The following is a 15,448-nucleotide window of genomic DNA, read 5'->3' as shown; positions in this document are numbered from 1 at the left end:
ACTCACAACATGTGTGTCCTTGGATAAGCTACTTCAGTCATCTCACGTTCAACTTCTGGATCTGTAAAGTAGGCATACTAATAGTATCTACCTCTAAGTTTCTGAGGAAGTAAAATTTATGCAGAGCGTTGGGTACTGTCCCTGGAACATGGCAAATTCGGTCCTATGTTGGAATGCTTGAAGTGACCTGGTTTGTCAGAAGACTGTGTGCTAATTCTGACTCTCACTGGCACTAAAATAGGACTCTTACATAAGAATCTATATCTGGGAGTCTCAGTTATGCTTTGACACTTTGGTCAATACTGGTTTCTAAACGTAAAAGCAACAGTCACTTAAACGCTGGTAAAAACTTGTGTCTGGCTGGGCATGGTGGTAAAGGCCTGTAATCCCAGCCCTTGGGAGGCAGATGCAGGGGAACGGCCTGGGCTGCAATGTGATATACTGTCACAAAACCAAAACCAAAATAATAAATTGTGTATAATCAAGCCTGCTTGACAATACTTAAAAAGGAAGAAAAGCAAAACCGAGCCTCCTCTTTGCCTGGTGAGTTGCTAAGTGATGAAACATCTACCATTAGTATTTTATGTCTCTTTTAGACGTGGAGTTCAAGTTTCTTTATTAGGGTTGTGTCAAAAGCAAACAATTGCAGGGCATTTGTGGTGCACACACCTTTAATCCCGGCAGAGGAGGAGGATCTCTGTGAGTTCAAGGCCAGCCTGATCTACAAAGTGAGTTCCAGGGCAGACAGCCGGGGCTTTTACACAGAAACTGTCTGGGAAAACAAAAGAAAATCAAAGGATTGATTTTAATGTTCTTGCATTTAAAAGGAAATTGAAGGGGCTGGGGAGATGGCGCAGCAGTTAAGAGCTCTTTCAGTGGACCTAACTTTGGTTCCCAGCACCAGGATCTGACTCCCTCTTTCGGCCTCTGTAGGCATCCGCACACATGGCATGCACTCACACGGACATACACATACACATAAAAAGTAAGATTCAGAGGTCAGTAAGATGCTCATCAGGTAAAGACATGTGTGCAACCTGCTGACATGAGTTCCAAATCCCACACACACAATAAAAAATTAAAAAGGAATAAAAGATTTTTTTTTTAATAAAAGACTTGTCAAGCAGGAACACTGTGCATGCTTAACAAAAGCTTTGTCCAAGTTTTGGGCTTGATGCATTGCTGCTGGATGGTTGAGTAGGGTCTGGCACCAAGCCTCAGCATGCTGCCAAGAAAAATCAGAAGCTGGCACAAGACAGGTGGCATCTGTGCTCACAAGTCTATCCCTTTTTTCATGTCTCCTTTCTCACTTCGTTGATTTAGATAAATGCCACTTAGAACAACCTTTGACTGTTTATTCATTCTTCAGTCCAAGAACTAAGTTGTAAAACTGCTTAGTTATAACTGGTTTGGAGAACTACCTCACCCAACTTAAAACCACAGGGAACTTAGGGAACTGGCTGCAGTTTTAAAATTACCAACATATATTTGGCTGAGAAATCTCTAAGCCAAGGGAATGTCTATCGCTGTAGATGTTTAAATGTGTGTTGGTGTTTGCATGTTTGTGATTATGTCTCCCAACTGTTTGAAATAGATAGGCCTTAGCATTGACAGGAAACTAAAAACACTCTTGTGTTTTCTTTTTGTCAAAAGAGGATTGTGTGCAGGCTGGCATGTAGCTCAGCAGTGAAGTACTTTCTTAGCGTGTGCAAGGCACCTTGAGTTAAACCCCCCCAGCATTGCCAAAATAAATAAACAAATGAGTGAAAGATGAAAAGATAATGTAACAACTATAAGTAGAAAAGGTTTTATCTGGAGTTTTCTTATAAAAATCGTTGAACTAAGATGCTAAAGACGCTGGAGTTTTAAGGAAACTAATGACAGACTTTCAATTTTTAATTTTGAGAGAATTAAAAGAAACACAGTTTCTCCAAAGCCAGTGAGGTGGCTCAGTAAGGAGACGTGCTTGCCACCAAGCTTGAGTTCAGTCCCTGAAACTCCAAACGTTGTCCTCTGACTTCCACATATGTGTGCACATGCCTGCACATGCACGAACTAAATCAATGTAAAAACAACAATATATATAAACAAAAGCAATATATAATATATATATATAAACAAAACCATATATATCCATATATTCATTACTGATTTCTAACAGCCAAATGTTAACCCTCCCATGGAAACTTGTTAAATACATCCATTCTTTGAAAAAAAATAATGTTGTAACTTGATTAATTTGTTCAATTCTTTGATATTTTTTTCAATCTGTTTAGAATGTTTTAATTTTGTCTTGCTTGACTGTAGATCTTTAAAATTAGGACTGATAGGATCAGGCTGTCCTTGCTCACACCCAAGACACTGGCAGCTACAGCCCATTTCAGGGTCTCCTGAACTCTTCAGGTGGTGAGGGCAAAAGCCTCCAAGAAGCAGTCAGAATGGAATTTTGAAAAAGTCTGCACATCACAAAAGACTGCTTAACCCTTTGACAGCTACCCAGTCTCAGGGGTGCCAACAGCTTAGACCTGCTGTGTCAAGGGTTAAATGGGGGGTTTCAGAATCAAATTGAGAAAAAATGGTAAATACTTCAAGGCTTAAACTTCTTCATGTGCACAATCATCACTCCATCCACCTGACACCTGGCAACTAGAAGGCATACTCAGGGGAGTTCAGTGCAGTCAGAAAAGAGGCAGCCAGTGCATGCGGTTTAAGGGCTGGAGGGTCTATAGCTTCCAGGGACTTATTGAAACAACCATTAACTGACACTTGCCAAGAATTTCAGTTGGCACTGGTAGTAAAGAGATAAGTAGATGTCTTAGTTATTTTTCTATTGCCATGACAAAACACCATGGCCAAAGCGATTTATAGAAGGAAGAGTTTACCGGGGCTGTTTGCGAGGGTGAGCCTGTGACTATCGAGGCGTACATGGGGATGGTGGCGGCAGGCCTGGCGCTGGAGCAATAGCTGAGACCTTTATTTGACTTGGAGATAGCTAACTGGGAATGGGTGGGCTTTTGAACCTCATAGTCTACTCCCAGTGACACAACTCCTCCAACAAGGCCACACATCTTTTTTTGAGGGGGAGGGGGTTGTCCCAAGACAAGATTTCTCTTTGTAGCCTTGGCTGTCCTGGATCTCGCTCTGTAGACCAGGCAGACCTTAAACTCACAGAGATCCGCCTGCCTCTCCTTCCCAAGTGCTGGGATTAAAGGCGTGCACCACCACCACTCAGCACTGAGGCCACACCTCCTAAATCCTTCCCAAACAGTTGCACCAACTGGGAACCAAGTACTCACACTTGAGCCTATGAGAGCCATTCTCATTCAGACCATCACAGTGGTCTAGCCAGTAGCAAGTAGATTACAAAACCTCACCAAACAAAGTAAGTAATTACTACCAGTGTGGCTAATGCAGTAATAAAAGGTTTATTTGGAGGAAGCTATGGGGTATTTAGGACAAAGGACATAACTGAGCCTGTTGACGAAGCATAGCAATGAAGAAGGTTTTCCTGAGCTGAGCCTTGCGTTAAGATTTACCCAAAGGTGGTGGAGAGATGGCTCACTGGTAAAGAGCACTGGTTGCTCTGTAGAGGATCCAGGTTTAATTCCTGGCGCCCACACAGTAGCTCACAACCGTCAATAACTCCAGTCCCAGGCAATCTGACACCCCTTTCTGGCCTTTAGGGGCATTGCATGCACATGGTACACTTAGATACATTTGAGAAAAATAGATATATGTGTGTGTGTGTGTGTGTGTGTGTGTGTGTGTGTGTGTGTCTGTATAAAATAAAAATAGGAAAAAATGAAGAGCTGGGTAAAAGTTGGGAGCTGGAAGAAAGTCTGCCAGTAAGTACACCATGAGTAAAGACACACGACAGCCTAAGAGATCAGATCAAGACTTTGCAGACACCACTGTCCCCTGTTCTGCGTGCTGCAGCCATGGTCAGTCCCACTCTGTTCTTCAATGTTACCGCTGGTGGCGAGCCCTTGGGCTGCATCTGCTTTACATTGTTTGCAGATAAAGTTCCAAAGACAGCAGAAAACATTCATGCTCTGAGCATTGGAGAGGAAGGATTTGGATATAAGGTTCCTCCTTTCACAGAATCATTCCAGGATTCATGTGCGACGGTGGCAACTTCAAACACCATAATGGCACTGGTGGCAGGGCCATCTATGAGGAAAAATTTGAGGATGAGAACAGGATGAAGTATAGAAGGCATGGACATTATGGAAGTCATGGAGTATTTTGGGTCCAGGAACAAGACCAGCAAGAAGATCAGCATCGCTGACTGTGGACAACTCTGACTTTTCTGACTTGGCAGGCATCTTACTCACCAGACCATTCCTTCTGTAGCTCAGGAGGATGCCCCCACCCAATGTGCTTGTAATCCCTGTAATCTCTGCTCTCACTGAAGTTCTCTGGGTTCCGTATTCTCATTCCCCTCATTCCCCTCCCAGTCTGGCTGGATTGTAGAGTTAAGTTTATGATTATGAATAAAAACTAAATGAGAAAGAAAAAAAGAGATCAGTTCAAGACGTCGGGTGTTGCTGGGAGTCAATGGAAGAGGGAAGGTAAGGATGGAGAGAGGGGCAGAATCCAAGTGAAGAAGACTAAACTTTAACTCTGGATGCATTTTAAGCACAGTCAGTGTTGTTAGAAGGTCAGCATGGCCCGCTCTTTGGAGGACTTTGGAGAGTGTGAGTAATATGACTAATTGTCTCTTAACTGGTTGATGCAGACTGAGAAATTTAGGGACCTAGTGGGCTTTGAAACACAAGAAAGTGAGTAGCCGGGGGTGGTGGCACACGCCTTTAATCCCAGCACTCGGGAGGCAGAGCCAGGCGGATCTCTGTGAGTTCGAGGCCAGCCTGGTCTACAGAGTGAGATCCAGGACAGGCACCAAAACTACATGGAGAAACCCTGTCTCTAAAAACCAACCCCCCAAAAAAACAAACAAAACAAAAACAAACAAAAAGAAAGAAAGAAAGTGAGTAGCAGAAATGGAGAGAAGTGGACAAAAAATATTACAACAAAATTTGCCCACTCTGCCAGACTTCAAAGGAAAGGGAGGTATCAGAAAAGAGACTCTGGTTTCAGACCATCATTTAGAGCCACGGGAAATGGAACAAATTTGAAAGGAAAGTAAATGAATTTAATCTAGAGTTGACAGAGTTTGAAGTCTATACAGCAACGTGCCATTGAGGAGAACCAAGATGCAGTCCAGTATTTCTGATTGAGGGAGACACCTTGTCCTGAAGGGATAAAGCCAGAGTAACAGAGGAAGACACCAGAAATCTGCTTTTAGCCTCTGCATATGCATGTGTGTTTGCTTACTCTGGCGCACGCACGCGCGCGCACACACCCCCCCCCACACACACACACCAAAAAATACTTTAAATAAAAAATGAACAAACCCAAAGATAAAATGGCCCATTGTCATGTTTGAAATAGATTTGCTTGTTTTCCTTTAATGGGGCAATAAGAGAATTAAATGGCGATCTGGATAATTTCACTACAAAAAAAAAAAATAGCTACCATGAATTAAGCAAACAATAAGAACTAAGCTTATTTTATACCAATCATAACAAATTAGAGAGCGTTTACCTTAGAAGGCACAACTAAAGCATGTTGCTCCGGGCTGGAGAGATGTCCTCAGCCCTGAAAGGCTAGGCTCACAACCTAAAATCATGTTGCTCCGAGGAAATCAGTTCTAACCCCAAGCATCACCCAACAACAACAAACCAACTGCGGTGCTTGGTCCTGAGGTTGGGGGTCTGGCCTCACTGGGTTTTCCCAGGCATCGGCCCTGTGTGAGCGTGACCACGCCCTCCCAGCGAGTGGCCACGCCCCCACGCATGTGACCCTCGGGTCAGCGGCTCTGCCTTGCGGGTCCTCCATCTTGAGAGGCGCTGGTCTTCAGAGGTGTGAAACCCAGATTTGCGTTGGGGGCTGTAAAGCCCCTGTAAGTAGCGTCACCCATTTCTGTGGAACTCCCAAACATCACCCAAAGCAGGAGGTTACCTGAGGCTTACAGCCCGCAGCCGGACCCGAGGGCCTCGGACCCGGGTTGCCCATCTCTGGAGGTGAGCCTACCCGCCGTGCTTCCACAGCTCCAGGGAAGAAGGGGTTTCCTCTCCACAGCTGTCAGGAGACAGACGCAAAGCTCTGCAGCCCACGGGTGCCCAAGCTGGCCACCCAGAATGTCACCGTGAAGTCCTTGCAGGCTTGTTTCTCTGTCTGAGGATGCCAGGCCTATGTCGCCTGTCAACGTTTCGTTCATCTCTAGTTGTTGTGGAAAGGTCTGCTCTCAGTCCCTGGCATCTGCTGTTCCGCTCAGTCAAGCTGGTGAACGGTGCTGTCTTTTAGACTGTGGCCGGACGGACTTGTGGAGGATTTGGGAGGGTGATTCGTGGTTCAGTTTTACACATATTTATTTTGAAGTACCTGTAAGAAATCTAAGTGGAGATTTCTTCAGCTGTGGGAATGAGTGAATCAAGAGGCCTGGGATGGCAACAACTTAGTCGATCCCCTGCTAAGTATTAGCGGTTCATGTGAATTCAGCTACCCTGGCTAGTGCCCGAACTCAGAGGATCGTGGGTGCGTTGAAATGCTGGCGGTAATGATTCTGGGTAAAAAGCTGTCTTTGTTCACATCGGCCATTAGATTTTCTAGTGTTTGCAACTAGTCACACCAAGATATAAATGCACACACACACACAGTGGTCTCCTCAACTAACTTGTTTCTCCTTTCCATTGTGATTATTGTGTGTTGACTCGTGATTTATTTTTTAATAAATGTATGTAATTGCCAAATTAAAATATTCTTAGTTATCTGTTTCTTACTGATTCATGGATACATTTCCCTGTTGTTAAAAAACCAAAACAAAACATTTTGATTTCCGAAAGAGCAATCTGAGGGTACAGGCCATTTGAAATAAGATTTTTTTTAAAAAATAAGATTTACCTTCCTTGATGTATATGGTGAATGCAAGAGGCAGGAAGTGGGGCTGCACAGAAAAATCAAAGGAAGAAGGAACTCGAAATGGCTCGTCAATCGTGCACACCCTTTGCAAAGGCGGCAGTGAAGGGGCAAAACAATCCTACCCATTGCAAGGCTTAGCCTTCACCCGTGGCCTCTGTATGTTCCCCCACCGACTGCTCCCCAGAGTTGTACACATCGTCTGTGTTAGCATGCAGTGGTTGCATTTGTTTTTTATTGTTGAAAAAGATACTAAAATAGACTAAATCTGGCTTCTAGAAAAAAAAATATATTGTTGCATGACTTAATATAGCTTCATTTTTTCCTGTCCTGGGGATTGAACCCAGGACTTCACAAGTATTCTGTTACCTAGCTATACTCCAACATAGTCACTTGATATGTGATCACTGAAAATTTTAAAAACAAGTTTTCTTATGAATTACGTTTTTAGCTGAATATATTGTTCTATAAATGTTAATTAAGACTAGTTTGTTGTAATCATCTTTATACAAGTTTTAAGAAACTATGCCTTCTGCATATATGTGTATATATGTAATATTGTGTGATTACAGGGGCACATGTGCTATGGCTCGTATGTGGAGGTCAGAGGACAACTTTGGAGAGTCCCCTCCTTCCACCGTGGGTTCTGAGAAGTGAACTCAGGTCATCGGGCTTGCGTGGCAAGAACTTTTACCCACTGAGCCATCTGACTGGCGTTTTTGTTATTGTCTGTTTATTCTGTCCTTTATAGGTGTGTTCCGCCTCCTACCCAACATGACTATAGATATGTTTATTTCTCTTTTGGAGACTATGTGATTGATTAAGTACATGTAAATTGAAAACAATTTTTAAATTATTTTTCATCATTATGTTCTTTTTTTGTCTCCATTTTTTTTTTTTTTTTTTTTTTTTTTTAGTCTCATATTTACTTGGCTGGTCTTTAGTGGAGTAGACTGTATCATTTGGCCCTAATTCTTCATCAATCGAGTCCACATCTTTTAAAGATTTATTTTTATTTGTGTGTGTGTATGTGTGTTGCCGAGACTGAACCTCTGGCCCTGAACATCTACCACTGAATCACATTCCCAGCCCTCTTTTCCTTTCAGTTTCAACAAACAAAACACTTGTGCTTGGCTATCTATTTGTAGTTAAACAGACTTTGACTTGTTTTTAAACTGAAGAATTCACTACATTTACATTTAAAGTAAAACTGACATTTGTAGGCTTAAATCTGGCTACTGCTTGAGGGAAAGATCATTTAGTAGGGTAGATTATATTATTTATTTTCTGTTGTCCATGTTCTTCACTATAATCTGGCTTTCCTTTGGATTGTTTTATAAATTAATTAATTAATTCATTTATTTTTTCAAGACAGAGTTTCTCTGTATAACAGCTCTGGCTGTTCTGGAACTCACTCTGTAGGTCAGGCTGGCCTTGAACTCACAGAGATCAACCTGCCTTTGCCTCCAAGTGCTGGGATTAAAGGCATGAGCCACCAGCACTTGGCTTGAGTTTTTTTTTTTAATTCTAGTTTCTTTATTTGTTTTAAAACAGGGTCTCTCTGTGAAGCCCTGACTGGCTTGGAACTCGCTTTGTAGACCAGACTGGCCTTAAACATGTCACTTGCCTCTGCCTCCTGAGTGCCTGTATTAAAGGTGTATACCACCATGCTGGGCTCCTAGTTTCTTACTTTATTCGTTTTTTTAAAGCTTTATTGAATCATAACTATATATAATAAGCACACATTCAAAACATATCATTTTTGTTGGGCCTGGTGGCTCATGCCTATAATCTTAGCAATTCAGAATTCTTAGTCAAGAGCATTGAGAGTTTGAGGCCGACCTGGGCTTCATAGCAAGAGCCTGTCTCAGAAGGCACGCCAATTGGTTGTCCAGTGCGAGATGGTCAGCCCTGAAAATACATACACAAATAATATTATATGAGCTGAGCAGGTTATATTTAGGAATATATATATATATGTATATATGTGTGTGTGTGTGTGTGTGTGTGTGTGTGTGTGTGTGCAATAGCAATGAAAAAAGGGGCCATGCATTTGGAAGAGAGTAGAGAGGGTATATAGGAAGGTTTGGAGGGAAGAAAGGAAAGGAGAAATGTTGTAATTATGATCTCAAAAGGTTTTTTTAAAGAATAAAACAAAATAAAGAAGTAAGATTATTTTGAAATAGAGAATAAATTTTGGAGGGCAAGTGTGAATACAGAGTAATTGTTTAGGAGGCTATTGGAGTGCTTAGGTGAGGGCCCAGCTGGGGAAGTGGCCAGGGGGTGAAATCATGAAGCAAGAGCATCTCCAAGGGTTCTGTTAGTTCTGTGGATTCGCAGGCTTTAAGAAGAAAAACTGAGTAGTCTAGAAATTGACTATACTGGTCTAAATTATTGGTACTCCAAAGATACCTGCATCCCACTCCTCAGAATCTCTAAGTCCTGTGCTCTCCTGTCATGGAAGCACATGGCAAATATTATGTGCAGGATCTTGAGATAGAAGAGTGCCTGCTTTATGCAGATGTGCCAGTACCAGCCCTGGCTATAGAGCAAGTTTGAAGCTTCCCTTTGTCTGTGTAAGTTTCTAACTTGCAAAGAAAAGGTAAATAAAGAAAACCCAAAACATACAAAAACTAACCAACCAAAACCTAACTATCCCTCTCCAGTGAATTACCTTAATATTTTGTCAAGGATTAATCAGCCCATATGTTTTCCTTTTCTCTGGTTCTGTACATCATAGTTACTCTATCTTTAAGTCTTAACTCAGTTTGAATCTCAAAACATATTGTTTGGCTTATATTTCCTTTGTTTTTCTGTACAAATCTTACATTGCTTTCTACATTGCTATCAAAAAAAAATCCACAGAGGTCCTGGTGGGAACTGGAATTGTGTTGAACCCATAGAACCTGGGATAAATTAAGATCATATTTGATCTTCCTTCCCTTTCTGTTCTATAAAATAGCTTGAGAAACGTAAGTGTCAGCTCTTCTTTAATGATTTGGTAGAATTTGGCAATGAATCCTCTTGGTCCTGGACTTTTCTTTGTTGGAGAGACACTTGATTACTGCTTTAGTCTTGTTAATGGTTATGAATCTGTTTAAATGTACCACATTTTTATTATCCATCCATCAGTTAGTAGACATCTAGATTGATTCTAGATCTTTACTACTGTGAATAGGGCAGCAATAAACATGAATGTATCTCCGTGGTGGGATATATAGAGTCCTTTGGCTATGTGCCCAGGATTGATATAGCTGAGTCAATATGGAAATTCTCTCTTTAGTTTTTGTTTGTTTTTTCGAGACAGGGTTTCTCTGTGTAGCTTTGGAGCCTTTCCTGAAACTCACTCTGTAGCCCAGGCTGACCTCAAATTCACAGAGATCCACCTGCCTCTGCCTCCCGAGTGCTGGGATTAAAGGTGTGCACCACCACTGCCCGGCTCTCTCTTTAGATTTTTAAGAAACTGCTTACTAACTTTCATGGTGACTGCATCAGTTTATGCTCTGCCAAACAATGAATAAAGATTCCCTTTCTTGACATCCTCAAGAACATTGTTGTCGTTTGATTTCTTGATGATAGCCACTCTAACTAGAGTGAGATGGAATTTCAAATTCCACTTCCCTGGTGGATAAGGATGTGGAACACTTTCACAAAATAATTATTAGGCCTTTGTATATCTTCTTTTGAGATCTCTGTTTCGTTCCTTAGCCTTTTTTTTGGGGGGGGGGATCAGGTTGTTTTCTTGTTTCTTTTCTTTTAAAAGTTTTTTTTTTTTTAATTTTGGGTATTAATTCTTGGTTAATTATATAGCTGGCAAGGATTTTGTCCTATTCTATAGGTTATCTCTTAATTTAGTTAACTATTTCCTTTTCTGTATAGATTTATGTAACTTCTTGAGGTCCCATTTGAGGTTGGTTGCTGGCTTTATTTCCTTAGCACTGGAGTTCTATTCATAAAGCCCCTACCTATACCTGTATCTTGTACTTTTCCCTCTTAGCAGTTTCAGAGTTTGGGGCCTTACATTAAGATTTAGAGTTAATTTTTCTGTAGAGTGAGAGAAAAGTGTTTAGCTCCATCCTTCTACATGTAGATACCCAGTTTTCCTATCCCCATTTATAAGAGGCTCTTTTCTTTCAATGTACATTCTTAGCATCTTTGCCAAAATCTTTTTGGCTGTAGCTGTGTGGGCTCAGATCTGGGTCCTCAATCCTCTTCTGTAGGTCCATGTGACTGTTTGTGTGTCAGTACTATGCTGTGTTTATTACTGTAGCTGATCTGTAGTATAACTTGAAATCAGATAGATTACCTTGAGACAAGGATGTCCACTCTATTCTACTCGGTATAGTGCTTGACTATAATAATAGGACAAGAGAAAGATTCTTTATTCTCAAGATTGCTTTGTTTATCTGGGGTCTTTTGTGCTCCCATATGAATCTTAAGATTGTTGTCTCAGTCTCTGTGAATAATAGTGTTGGGATTTTGAGGGAGGGGTTTCATTGAATATGTAGATTGCCTTGGGAAGGACAACACTTTTTACAATATTAATTCTCCCAATATAGGAGCATGGAAAGTCTTTCCATCTTCTAGTGTCTTCCTCAGTTTCCTTCTTTAGTGTTTCCAAGCTTTTGCTGTAGCAGTCTTCACTTCCTGGGTTAAGTTTGCTCGAAGGTATTTTCTAGGCTGTTCTGAACAGAGTTCTTTCCTTTTCTCAGCATGCTTGTCATTGGTTCCTAGGAAGGTACTGCTTTCTGTTGAAGTTTGCATCCTGCCACTTTGCTGCAAGTGTCTGTCAGCTTTAAGAGTGTTTTCACAAGAGTCTTCATAGTCTCTTATGTATAGATAGAGTCATCATCTGAAAAGAAGGATATTTTAATTGTTTTCCTACTTGTATCCATTTTATTCCTTCTCTTGTTTTATTCCTGCTCTTGGTGGAAATGCTTTGAGTTTTTCTCAGTTTACTATTATGTTGGCTGTGGGTTTGTTATATAAAGCCTTTACTATGCTGAGATACAGTCTTTTTTATTCTTGTTGTGAAGGGATTCTTCATCTCTTGAGATGATCATGTGATTTCTGTCCTTGAGTCCATTTGTGTGTTGATTTGTGTATATTACATTATTCCTCCATCTTGGAATGAAGCCAAGTTTATCATACTTAATGAACTGTCTGATGTATTCTTGAATTCAGTTTGTAAGTAATTTGTTGAGAATTTTTTTTCATTTTTCTTCATGAGGGAGATTGATCTATAATTTTTTTATGTTGTATACTTAAAAAACAGTTTGGTAGCAATCCTTTCTTTTCTCCTCTATGAATAGTTTGAGAACCATTGGTTTTAGTTCTTCTTTAAGAGCCTGGTAGATTTCAGAAATGAATTCATCTGGATGTGGAATATTTTTAGTTGGGAGAATTTTTGTTTTATTGATGCTTCAATTTTGTTGCCTTTTATAGATAGATTTTGTGGTAGTTTGAAAGAAAATGGCCCCCAAAGGGAGTGGCAGTATTAGGAGGTGTGGCCTTGTTGAAGTAGGTGTGGCTTTGTTGGAGGCAGTGTGTTATTGTAGGGGTGGGCTTTGAGGTCTGTTTTGTTCAAGCTTCATTCAGTGTGACTGTCCACTTCCGGTTGCCTTCTAGTTGTAGGACTCTTAGCTCCTCTCCAGCACCGTGTCTGCCTGCACACCACCATGCTCCCTGCCATGATGATAATGGACTGAACCTCAGACCTGTAAGCAGCCACCCCAATTAATTGTTTTTCTTTATAAGAGTTGCCATGGTCATGGTGTCTCTTCACAGCAATAAAAACCCTAACTAAGATAGATTTAAATTTTTTTTAACACAGCAGCCATGCAATACTTCACATAGCTGCTGTGACACTTAGATGAGCTTATTATTTATTTATTTATTTATTTATTTATTTATTTATTTATTTATTTATTTATTATGTACAGTGTTCTGCTTGCATGTACGCCTGCAGGCCAGAAGAGGGCACCAGATCTCGTTACAGATGGTTGTGAGCCACCATGTGGTTGCTGGGAATTGAACTCAGGACCTCTGGAAGAGCAGTCAGTGTTCTTAACCTCTGAGCCATCTCTCCAGCCCCCAAAATTTTTTATATTGTTTAATTTGGGTAGGCCATATGTGTTGGGAAATTGATCTATTTCTTTTAGATTTTCCAATTTAATCAAATGTAAGTTTTTTTGTTTTTTTGTTTGTTTGTTTTGAGACAGGATTTTTCTGTGTAGCTTTGGAACCTTTCCTGGCACTCACTCTGTAGCCCAGGCTGGCCTCAAACTCACAGAAATCTGCCTGTCTCCTGCCTCCCAAGTGCTGGGATTAAAGGTATGCACCACCACTGCCTGGCCCTAGAATGTAAGTTTTTAAGGTATTATCTACATAATGAGTTTCTGAATTTTTTTGGTATTTGTTATAATGTCTCTAGTTTTATCTCAAAATGTATTAAATTGAGTTTTCTTTTTGTTAGTTTGGCTAAGGGTTTGTCAATATTGCTTTAAAAACATAATTGTTTTATTAATTTTGTGTATTTAATTTTTTTCCTTTTCATCAATTTCTACCCTGATGTGTGTGTGTGTGTGTGTGTGTGTGTGTGTGTGTGTCTTCTGATTAATTTAGATTTCAAATCTGTTTTGTCAGATATTAGGGTAGTGACAGCTGCTTGTGTCCTAGGAACACATTTTTTTATTCTTTCACCCCAATATTTCATCTGTTTTTAATGGCAAGGTGTGTTTCTTGAGGTCAACAAATAAATGGATCCTGTGTTTTTAATCCAACCTGCTAGTCTATCTTTTGAGTAGGAAATTGAGGCCATTAATACTGAGTTCTTGTTGAAATGTGTGTATTAATTTCTGTTACTTCATTGATCTTGTAGTGTTTGATGTTTTCCTGTTCCTCATTTGCTTAACTATACTGTGATTTCTTATGCCCTCATGGGTATATTTATCTTTCTTTTCAATCTGAAGGATTCCTTCAAGTAGGTTTTGTAGAGCTGGCTTAATGGTAATGAATTGCTTTAACCTGTGTGGGTTTTTGTTGTTGTTGTTGTTTTGTTTTGTTTTATCATGGAAAGTTTTTGTTTTCCCTGCAGATATTACAGTTTGGCTGGGTATAGTGGTCTGAATTGGCAGTTGATGTCCCTTAGAACCTGAAATACTTCCTTCTGAGCCCTCCTGACTATTGACAAGTTTTCTGTTGTTATGATGAATGCACCTTGTGTTTCTGTATTGCAGGTTTAAGATGCTGTCTTTGCTCTGTTTATTTAGTATTTTAACTGTAATTTGAGGAGGTTCTTCTCTGCTCTTGTCTCTTTGGTATTCCAAATTCTTCTTAAACTGAGATGGGTGTCTCTTCCCTTAGATTTGGGATATTTTATGCTGCAATTTAGATGAAAATGCTTTGTCTGCTTTTAGCATGAAAGTATCCTTCTTTGTGTTCATGATTCATAGATTTGGGTTTTCTGTAGTGTTCTATAGATATCAAACGCTCTATTTGTAGTTTCTTTATCTTTGTCATTGTCTGAATGCTCCAATTGCTCTACATTGTCTTCAAGTTCTGATATTCCATTTCCCCCTTGATCCACTGCGTAGGTGAGACTTTTCATGGAGTGTGTTTGTGTGGCATGGATGTGAATGTGGGGTGTGCATGCATGCACACACATAGGCCAGAGCAAGACACCAGATATATTCTATTACCTTCAGACTCACTGCTTTAAGACAAGATCTCTTATTGAACTTGAAGTTTACTTTTTTGGTAGATACCCACCAGTGCTGTAGTTACAGGCACACACAAGCACGCCCAGCTTTTCACATGGTGCCGAGGATTCAGACTCAGCTCCTGGAGGCAGGCTTGCAGAGCACTGCTCTTCCTCACTGTGCCATCTCCTCAGACCCATATGGAACTTGATTCAACTATTGAGTTTCTCATTTCCATTATTTCAGTTTGGTTTTCTTAAATATTTCTGTGTCTTTGTTGGGTTCCACCTTCATATCCTATATTGAATTTCTTATTTCATTCACTTTTTTGTGTTCTCTAGGAATTCATTCAGAAATTTGTGTCTTCTTTGTTTTTTTAATATGCTTACAATCATTCTTTTTAATTATTTGAGATTTTGTCTAATTCACTCTCATTGGAGGCCATTAATTTGTGAATTGTTCATTTTTGGAGGAGTTGCACTTGTAGGGTTAAAAGGGCCAAGGAAAGCACATCCTGCCCCTGACTAAGACCTGAGACCTGGACCGGAGGAAAACACCTTGACTCTGACTTGACCCCAGGACCAGGGTTTGAAACCCCACCAATCCCTGAACTTGCCCCAGAGTCAGGCTGCCGAATCCCACCAATCCTTGAGATCCCCAAGTACAAAATCCCACTAACCCCTAAGCATGAAATACCACCAGTCCCTGATCTTGCCCCAGAATCTCACCACAAAAATCCATTAGTCCCAAGCCACCCTGGAAAGCTCGGC

The 15,448-nt window shown here is 40.6% G+C and overlaps 1 protein-coding gene across 2 annotated transcripts in view; it reads left to right on the top strand.

Annotated features, from left to right (window-relative positions):
• The first annotated feature begins 5,861 nt into the window (after window positions 1-5,861).
• Gdpd4 (glycerophosphodiester phosphodiesterase domain containing 4) overlaps window positions 5,862-15,448 on the top strand; it is an 83,296-nt gene continuing 73,709 nt past the window's right edge. For both annotated transcript variants that reach the window (XM_037197320.1, XM_037197318.1), the window contains exon 1: window positions 5,862-6,083. The gene's annotated coding sequence lies outside the window, so the exon portion shown is untranslated. The remainder of the gene's footprint in view (window positions 6,084-15,448) is intronic.

The sequence above is a fragment of the Peromyscus leucopus genome, chromosome 1 (genome assembly GCF_004664715.2).
Source record: "Peromyscus leucopus breed LL Stock chromosome 1, UCI_PerLeu_2.1, whole genome shotgun sequence".
Taxonomy (NCBI): Eukaryota; Metazoa; Chordata; class Mammalia; order Rodentia; family Cricetidae; genus Peromyscus; species Peromyscus leucopus.
The sequence above is the reverse complement of the archived record's forward strand: the minus strand, read 5'-3'. Positions and strand labels throughout refer to the sequence as shown.